We start from the raw sequence: 9,315 nt of genomic DNA, 5'->3' as shown, positions 1-9,315 counted from the left end.
TGATTTTACTTTGTGTTTGGAGCCAGGTAGAAATGAAAGGCTTCCACTGCTTTGTGTTCATGCAAACAACAATTTGCGCAGATGGCGTGATGATCAGCAGCAGAGCCTGATAGAAAATATGAATTGATCAATATTGCGAACATTTGCAACAAATGTTGTAGAATTTCATTTCCCTAAAAAAATAATTGCTGACTTTTCTCTCATTGTGTTTGTTATTGTTTTTATTTTTTCAAACTGCTGTTTTTATGTAGTCCAATTCCAAATATCCATATACATTCAGCAAAATGTAGCAGGAAAAATGTTTTTGAAAAGTGTTTGATTAAATTTCTAGTAATTAACTCGATTGAAATCTTTATTTGAGCCCCATCGCTAATTTATTAGATAATGAAAGTGTGATATGCTATGTGTTTACTTTAGGCTTTAGTTGCATTGTGTTTAAAAACGGCAAGATTTTTGTTTTATGCTATGTACAGCTGCAGAAATGAGTTTGCAGTATGCTGCAATTTCTGTAGAGCTTTTAGATATCAGCTCAGAATTGTTCTGTGAGAGCATAAACAGGTACGAATAATTAAGAATTATTCTATAAGCATGCATCGAGATGCAAATTATGAAGGACATTTAAACCTTTTATGGTAATAGATTTTCTTACTGAGGTATAGACCTGTTTGTTGATTTACACCTGAAAACAAGAAGAAATCAAAGTCCTAGGTACCGAGTGGTGTAGCTGGTAAAAAATGAAACGCACAAAAAAAAAGAAAAACAATCTGTGAAATCCATATCTTTTTTTTCTTATTTTTACAGGACATGAACTTGCCACTTTTAATTCCCACCTTCATGCTGACGACACATATTGCGCTTTCTTCGGGCAGCGCGACTTGCAAAGTCAAAGTGTGTGTGTCAACCTTGGGAGCGCTGCTGGGTGCCATTGATTTGTTTTCCTGTGCTCTGCTGGCAGTTTCTCATTAGAGTTTCTTTTCTGCACAACACTTCCAGGAGAGGAGACCAGAGTCTGCACTTCACAGCCTATGATATGTGATCAATACGGCTGATAGATTGGCACTGGCAAAATAATTCCGTCGAATGGATGCGAGCGCTCCATTTAGTGGCAACAATGAGGCGCCCTTTGTGACCGAGACAGCTTTGTGTGGCTGTTTGAGGAAGAGAACAATGTGTCAGAGTAGGAGCCTTGTTAGAAGCACTTTGGGGGACAAGAGTGACTGCAGGAGAAATTGGGTTTTATTCTATTGTTGGAGTTGTGAAAGTGTGCCGCTGCAGAAAACGCCGCTTGCTGTTTTTTCTTTTCTTCTTCTTATAGGAAACATTAATGGAGTTTGTGTCTCGCATCAAAACAAGCGGTAATAGAGTAGATTGGTTAAAATTGGGAGCTCACTGTCATTGGAACAATTTGTTGTTTGAGCTACAGTTGTCAGAATTATAACACAAAACTTAACATTCCCATAAAAATTACTGTTATGTTTATAATTTATTGTATTATGTTGCTTCATAAAGAACAAATTTGAAGTAAAGGTTCATTACTCTCACACTCTCACTGTGGGTCATTCAATTCGAAATGTCTTTATTACCTTGTATGTTCTTAAACTCCGAAACCAATTCCCAGAAAGCCTGAAATGTGCAGAAACTGACGTCTAAACAATAAGGTTGCATTGAATTCTTCTTGTGGCGTACACTCACTCAGTCGCTTTCTGCATACACCACGCAAAACAAGCAAAATTGCTTCTCTTTGCCTTGAAAGTCTGTCTCTCCCTCCTCAACTCCTCAACTAGTTTACATCATCTTCCTTTCTCTGTTTGAACAATCCCACATGGTCACAAGGAGGCGCTGTTGTCCCTCTCCCCACAGTCTACCAGCTCACACCAAACACACGTCGATCACACAGGGCGCGTCCTTCTGAGGTGTTAAGATCGCCCCTCATCTGTCAGCTCAGGGCCGACCGTTTTGGTAGGAGGTAAAACTCAGCCTCCTCCCAGAACCGAGTTCCTCCGCACCATCGCGGTCTAATCACACCTGAGGTGACGCGACCCCCGTACTTCAGTCGGATTTTAGGAGGGTTGAAGAGAAGGCGCCAGCTTCTGTTTAAATCATTTAGCTCAGAGTAACTGCGAGGAGGATCTCCGATCTTGATGTCTTGATTGAAACGAACTCAGGAGTGCTGCCAGAACAGTACACACACACACACACACACCCCCACACACACACCCTGAACAGGCCATCTCTACCTGCAGTCAATATCATATTTAGTGGGCCTGGACAGCTGACAGAGTGGGCGGCCGTTCTCCAGTGATCAAAGTAACACTTTGTCAATGTAATGGCCTGCTGTTCGTCATCTTTTACACCCGTATCGCTGATCGCTTTGTTTTACACCCATGCTGCTGCCCTTGCGCTCGGCCATGACTGATATAAAAACGCTGACGCCATAAGCCATAAGGATTTTCACGACGACGAATGCGCGTCGCGGCCACTTTACACACAGGCCTTTGTGTCAGAAAAACAACGAGCGTCTCGAGGAAGACGTGTCGGCCGACACATTTGAACTCCATGACAACAGGAGGGGTTATTTATGAAGACAAGAAGCAACAGATGGGAAGCGTGTCTATAAATAAGTCGCTCTCCTGAAAGGGAGATTAGCGCGTTTGAGCCGCTTTTTAATGGTCTCTGGGAGAGATTATAAAGTAAGCTGATTCATAATGTGTTCCCTTCTTGTTGGGAAGCGGAGGGGACAGGACTGTGGGACAAATCAGATCAAGAGAAAGTCTTCTACGTGCTTCAAATGGGAGGTTTGGGGAAAGATATCAATCCAAAATATCGATATCAGATCGACATTATCATGGTGAGTTAAAATGTATTTTATTTTTGTATTGTACTTTCTCCACTGTACCAAAAAAATGTTTTGATTTACTCTTGTGATTCTTTTTTGCACTTTCATTATTTTAGAAAAATGCACAAAATGTGTCCTGTTTTTCAATCATCTCTGTTTGTCATGTTGATGTGTTATTAAAGTATTTTCTACACTCCTGTCAACTTTGTCCTAATTCGTTTCTGTTTTAACAAAGTAATTCCAGAAAAAAAACACAGAAACACCTAAAGGTCAGAAGTTTGATTATATGTGAAACTTAAGGAAAAGTTATTGGTATCAGTATCGGTATTGATGATACAGGCTGTGTATTTAGTTGGTACCGGATTGAAACCAAAAAGTGCAGTACTACACACTTGTAGAAAGTGCTTCCTCTGCTGAGCTTGTGAAAGCTTCCATGCCCCTTCTGATGTTCCTACAGTTCACATTACAACCAAATATTCCCAATATGTTGCTATGGGTTTAAGTTGGACATGATGTCTTAGGCAGACCTGTGAAGACAGGAGGTCTGTTTTCATTACAAATGTACGGTGGCCGACAGGTGCAAATGCGCAGCAAAAGAGAAAACATGCAAACAAACAAAAAACACGCGCACAAATTAAATGTGGCAAGCAAAAAGCGAATAAAATGCAGCAAACAAAAAGAGAGACGCAAACAAAAAAGAAAACACCCCCGAATGAAATGCAGCAAACAAAAAGTGAGACGCAAACAAAAAAGAAGACACCCCCAAATGAAATGCAGCAAACAAAAAGTGTTGAAAACGGAAGTGCTCCAGACCACTAGGGGGAGTCAAAGAGTCGAGACCGAGCCCAGAACGGTATGACTGACACAAAGTCTATCACGCTACCCATAAATTATTCTGTTATTCTATAATATTATAAAAGACGGCGTATCTGAAAAGAAATATAGTAATACGTACCTTTACTTTCTTTCAAATTTCTTTCTCTGAATCTTGCATCTGGTCCCATAGAAATGAATACTATTTTCTTTGACTCCCCCTAGTGGTCTGGAGCACTTCCGTTTTCAACACTTTTTGTTTGCTGCATTTCATTCGGGGGTGTCTTCTTTTTTGTTTGCGTCTCTCTTTTTGTTTGCTGCATTTCATTCGCTTTTTGCTTGCCGCATTTAATTTGTGCGCGTGTTTTTTGTTTGTTTGCATGTTTTCTCTTTTGCTGCGCATTTGCACCTGTCGGCCACCGTACAAATGTGATGGAAAGAGATTAAATAAGAACCAGCATTAAAATTCCACGTGAATACATTTGTTCATGCAATAAAAAATATGCCACGCCATCATCCTCCTACCACTTCCTGTCTTTGTCTGTTCCTCCAGTATTGACATCCGGTTTGTTTATGATATGACTAGTGTGATGTGGAAAAAAGTGTTTCCACTGCAGTTTTACGAAAAACACTTATTTCTACACGTCCAAAAACAACCACCTCATCTTAGCGCAAAACGTTAACAAAAAATGTGCTTTTCTGAAATTGGCATGTTTTCATTAAGCAAATTTATTTTCGTAATCCCAATTTGCACAATTGTGTTTCCATATTTTCAATGGAAACACAGCGACTGCTGCAGTAATAAATGCGACTAGACTTAAGCGCATGGATGAGTTTCTCTAGAGCTTGCTGGAACATTAGTCCTTCAATCGTGGAAATGTCTCTGCAGGTGATATAAGGCCAACTTTGTATCTGTCTTTATGTGACTCTGGAGGTTCAGGTCTGAGTTCATCACTACGGATTTCAGACCTTATTTTTAGTATTTTAGTAATAACTGGAACAATAATTACCTCAGTTTTGCCTTGAACTGCAGTCGACCTCCTTCCAATGGAGTTATACTTGCAATCACTGTAGAGAACAGCTTCATTTATACTGGGATTACATTGAAAGCAACTGGTTGCCCTGGATTTTATTAAGTGGTGTCAGAGTGAAGGTCTGTCATGTAAAATCCTAATAAACTACACTGACAGTTGCAGCTATAGCATGACTATGAATCTGAAAATGTTCAAAAAGTATGGCTACCTTTTTGAGGCAGTCTCCACCAGTTTATTGCTTTTCTCTGCTGGCTGTTCAACACCTACAGATCTCACCAGAATGTACATATTTGGGTTTTATTCATAAGAGGAACAACATTAACACCCAGAGCGTTTATTTGTGTGCAAGCATATTAAAATAACAGAGGGCAAATTTGAAACTTCACGGAGGATATAAATGGAAATGAAAATACATCCAGTCCTCTTGCCTTTAGCCTCCGGGTCACATTTTCCTCAAAGTTATTGAAATAGCATGGAGCCAGAAGAAGAAGAAAAAAAAGAAAACTCAATTATGTAAGCAACTCTGATCAGCCTACAGATAGCCACCCACCTGAGGCTGCCTCTGCATCTTTCACATATATTGACAGATTTCTTATCTTTTTCTCTCTCTCTCTCTCTCTCTCTCTAGATTTTCAAACAAACGTGGAGATTGTGTACAAATCCTGTTTCCCTACCATCTGTTGAATTCCTAGCAAATTGCAATTCCCCATATATTTTGTGCTTCCTGGAGAAAAAGTTAATTTATGGGCAGGATTTAGAAAAAAAAAGTCTCCAGCTGGATAAACTCTTTAAATGTCACTGTCTGTTTTCTGTTAAGAGAAATAGAGCCTCACTAAGTAACAACCAGAGCATTGTATTACCGTGCTCCACAGATGGCAGAGCTCCTTTTCTAATGAATTCGCAAACACGCCCAGGAGAAAACATACTTGACCTGTAGGAAGGTGAATGGATTTCCTGAGAAGTATTGACAGGGTTGTCCTAACAAGAAAAAGCAACCTAAGAAGTAATGCACTCCTCTATAATTGCCTAAAAGACTAAAGAGGACAATTACCAGGCCTCCTGAGATGTTCTGTAGCACAACTGATCGCTGTGGCATTTGTGCTTTAGTACGGGAAATTAGGGACTATGACCCTTATGTTGCTGATGGGCATGGAGTCTAATCTCAACGGAAATGTTGCACTTAAAAACATAATGCAGCTATGTGGAATGCTGTATCTTTTGTATTCTAGTCAAATGAAACGGTTTAAAATGTAGACCTTTATTTCCTGCTTATGTACAGCTACCTACTTGTAGGTAGCACAGCTAGCCTGCGTAAGACATTAGCAAAGTTGTTAATTTGCTTAAAGTCAGAAAATCACTTAAGTTGGAGTCAAATTGAAGTCTACATAGGGCTGCATCCTTCAAAGGCAACTTTTGAAGTCACAGCCATGAGACGAAGGCCGTCCAAATTTAAAGGCTCCTCCCACAAATTCATTCTTTTTTATGGATTTAATGGTCTGGTGTATCCTTCACAGCCTAATAAATCCCAAGATTCATTGCAGGTGACAAGGGAGATTTTTGTTCTTGGTTAATAATGGCGGACAAATAGATGACACATAAAAGTATATTCAAATCAGGTGGGAGAAAAATTTAAAAAAACTTAATGTTTGTGTTGTTAGGAACAGACATGTTTTAAAAATATATTTTTTAAATATCTTCTTTAAAAAAATCAAAAAAGGAATAAATAAGTGCAAAAAAATCCTACTTATTTTAATCTTAATTTTTACCATCTTGTGCGTCGCACTGCCATGACTGCTAGGCAACAGGACATACGCCAAGGTAAGGATGACAATAAAAGGGGAAGCTGGACCATCCAATTTCATATCTGTGTCAATGATGAAGGACCTGAGTGGACCAAGATTACTGACATTATTGCTACCATAATATTATTTGGTATTTGCATTTCATGGTTTGTATCTCATTAAATAAATGACATGCACACTACTGTGTTTAACTCATTTAGTGTCTGAATTCATACAGTAAAGAAAATGCATATCATTGCGTGACGTTACTGGTAGTTGGCGTAGTTACTGAACACAATCCTGGTATTGAGTTTCCAACTGAGCACATTTGTGAACTAAGCTTCCAGATAATCCACCTGTATATGACAAATGATATACGGGTGAGTCTGCACATATCTTGACAAAGAGGATATATACCTTAAAAAAAAAGTCATTTTTTAAAATTTGTATCACTGTTCTCCTTTTAAATCTTGAACAACATGCCTGATTTTCATCAACAAAGGCCACCTCTAAGGCATATCTAACAAGGAGGCACCTCTAATAAGCTCTGAATAAATATTCATCCACTGTTTGGGTCTGTCAGTGGTTACCAGAGGTCATAGTCACGTCGGCACCTTGTGTATCTATTCCGGTCATAATTATGTGCAAGGAAATGCAGAGAATAGCCTGTATTTGCCCTGAAACAATAAATGCCTTGTGAGTCAAAGTGTTTCTGTTGCTCATCGCCGACTTATATTCTCACTGCTATGTTTCTTGGCAGCGTTCCTTCAGATGCCCTGTGCTATCTGGAAAACGTCTTCTGAATTTTGCGTTCAATGAGTAGAAACAAAAAAAACCCCAATATGAACTATCAAAATATTTTTTAGAGTTTTTAATGAATGAAACCCTTTAAATTTGTTTTTTAAAGAGCAGTGTCACTATCGCACTTTCTTGTCGCAAAAATCAATTAGTTTAATTTAATTTTTGACAACTCTCTTTCCAGATTAGCACATTTTAAACTGAAAAATGATTTCCTTACAGTTAATAAAGAAAAAAATAGAAAACATGTGCAATATCATACAGCTCTTGCCCTCTGACTGATTAAATCTGCCCCTCAGTGTCCCGGAGCCTGCTCCTGGATGCTCTCCCGATGAAATTAAATATTGCACTTTATTTGATTTACTCTCTAAAGTACTACATAAAATATAATATCATTCCGCATTATTACCTAATGTTTCCCAGTGGGGCTGAGATTCAAAATGTACTTTAACTGGGTTTATTAGTTTAGCTGGAATTGTGCTCTCATGGTGCACAACAGCAGGAGTGAGCCTCCATATTGTAATCTGCTGTTGATGGCTTTATGCGGTCTTGCAAGGGAATGTTTTCTAACTTAGTTCTCTTTCTTTAGAACCCCCCCACATCTGTCTGCTAAATTGTCTTTGGAACTGTCCTTAATTGTAGATGTTGACATTTTAGACCATTAACACTAAGATTTTATAGCCATCTATTTACTACAGAGGGCTATCAAGCTTTGTTTGATGGATTCTAGGCTACAAATCTGAAATATTTTACAGCATAAACCTTGTTAAGGTGCTTTAAGGTTTATTACAGATAAACCTTAAAGCTTAATAAGCATAAACCTCATTAAGGTTCATAAATGGGGAAATGTCCTCAAATTTGTATATTTGGAAGTTTCACAAACACTATTTCCCCTTATGGACCAGTGATGCTAATTAGCTTCATACCTAGCTTATTGTGAATACAGCCAAAGAAGTATATGAATATCACAAATGTTGGTTTATATGTCAGGATCTGTGTTTTTCTGTGCATGTATTTTGAGTTTTCTGTGTCTGTGTCTCCGTGTTGTCCTGTCTCCCTTTGATTGTTCCCAGGTGTGTCTCGTTCCCTGATTGCCTCTTGTGTATTTAGTGTCACCTGTGTCTCTGCGTCTCTGTCGGGTCCTCGTCTAACGTCTACCTACAGTCCGTCGTTTGTCAATTCGTGTAGCCAGTTGCTACCTGTGTTGAGCTCTGGTTTCCGCTCAGCAGCGCTTGGGTCTGCTGCGTTTCCCTCACCGCCTACCACACCACTTCATGACTTTATACATATATTCCTAAAGATACAATAGGAAGTACTTTGATACCAACTCGTGGTCGAAGTGTGAACTACAGGTGGTTCATTGAAACATCACCACCAAACATAACGCTGTATTGAATTTGGCTGATAAACTCAGTAAAAAATCTTATCCTCGAGCTAGATTCTGTAATAAAAAAAAATACATATTTAGGCTTAATAGTTTATTCTACCACTGATATATCAGAAAAGACAATATGTGACCAAAAATTACAAGTTAATTCTAATTTTGGGTTTGAAGCTTTTTAGCGACAACAGGCAACTAAGGAATGAAAAGAGTAGCACTAATATTAATAAGTATGATGTGACATTTAGATAACATAGTAAATTATGGGCATATATAATTGATTGTGCAAAGTTAAATCGAAGAATTACTTAAGATCATGAAAAAATGACAGAAATTATAATGAATACTTAAGTATACATCTAGAATACATAATTATGTATAAGGAACTACAGAAGTAGATGAAGAAATTCAAATTGTAACACTGACTTCGTATTTTAAAAAGGGGGCTAGGAGTTCATGGGACTGTGCAGAAATGAACTTTATAGTATTTAGCTGCATTTAAAATACTGTAATTTCAAAGTTTTGTTTGAGCAGTAGCACCATCAATGAAGTAATCAACATACCGGGGATTGAAAAGTGTCTCTCATATCTTAAGTCCCAAGTGGGTTTAATTAGCACTACATCTGGCATCAGTGGCGGGCCGTGCATTTCACACCGAGGCCTTCAGTACTG

This window comes from Xiphophorus couchianus, chromosome 13 (genome assembly GCF_001444195.1).
Source record: "Xiphophorus couchianus chromosome 13, X_couchianus-1.0, whole genome shotgun sequence".
Classification (NCBI taxonomy): Eukaryota; Metazoa; Chordata; class Actinopteri; order Cyprinodontiformes; family Poeciliidae; genus Xiphophorus; species Xiphophorus couchianus.
Note: the sequence above shows the minus strand (reverse complement) of the source record.